General features: G+C 39.9%; 1 pseudogene; it reads right to left on the bottom strand.

Annotated features, from left to right (window-relative positions):
* LOC137637708 (uncharacterized) overlaps positions 1-654 on the bottom strand; it is a 6,810-nt pseudogene extending 6,156 nt beyond the window's left edge.
* Between the last annotated feature and the right edge of the window lie 421 nt (positions 655-1,075).

Here is a 1,075-nt window from a genome sequence, read left to right as displayed (position 1 = left end):
CGGTTGGCAAGATCTAGCGGCAAATGTGATGGAATATCAGGTACCCTTGGGGCTTCTGGACTCTTGTGTCTCCTTGGGCATTCAGTACAAAGCCAAAATCGTGATTTGCTATCGTTTGATGACCTCTGAAATGGTTTGCCTGCGTGGAGGTTATCAAGTTGCCGATGTTTCCAGAACCTGGGACGTTGTTCCAGAATCCGGAAAGTTTGTGTTTCCAGGGCCTGCGAAATTATTTTCAGTGCCTTGAATGTTGTGACTGACGACTGACGCGATATTTCGCAGTGTGGGAAGACGTCGGCCTATGATCGGTCGATGAAACAGTTGAGGTCTGAACCCGTGATATTTCTGGAATTCCAGTGGCCTTTGATCTTCCAGGGGGATTTAGGCGGCTCGCTGGAAGGTCGGGAAAACTCTGCGGGAATCTGTTTGCTTCTTGTTGATTTTCGTGTATTTTGAGAATTTGTCTGAATCTCTGCACAGCTGCTAGACCCTGGGTCGCCTTCCTATCAACGTCATGGGAGAACTGATGTGTTGATAATGGCAGTATCTGATGGCCGTCGGATGACGATGATGAGGAAGTTGGCATAGGCTCAAAAGTGCCAGCAAGAGTAATAGGAATATTGTCATCTTCCACTTGTTGGTATGGTATGACATAGCTGAAAATATTTAATGTTTATTTATACTTATATCTATATATAGTGTGTTTTATACACACAGGCATATATATATATGTATATATATAAATATATATATATATATATATATATATATATATATATATGTGTGTGTGTGTGTATGTGTGTGTGTGTAAGAGAAGGATTTGTTTTACTGTTAGTAATATAAGAAATATTTTTTTTTTATTGAAAATAAGTTACTCAAAGGACTAAGCCTTTAAGGCTCATAAATAATCTAAAGAAATAATTAATAAACCAGTAAACACAATTAAATTGGTACACGGGCTCTCTGACAGGCAAATTCTAGCTGTGTAAATGAAGTCTGATATGCCTCCTTTTGTGGCGGGCTCATGGAACACAAAACTTGTGAATAAACCAGGAGAGCGAGCCTCAGATATGCT

This window comes from Palaemon carinicauda, unplaced genomic scaffold (genome assembly GCF_036898095.1).
Source record: "Palaemon carinicauda isolate YSFRI2023 unplaced genomic scaffold, ASM3689809v2 scaffold933, whole genome shotgun sequence".
In the NCBI taxonomy this organism is placed as follows: Eukaryota; Metazoa; Arthropoda; class Malacostraca; order Decapoda; family Palaemonidae; genus Palaemon; species Palaemon carinicauda.
Note: the sequence above shows the minus strand (reverse complement) of the source record. Positions and strands in the feature narration are given on the sequence as shown.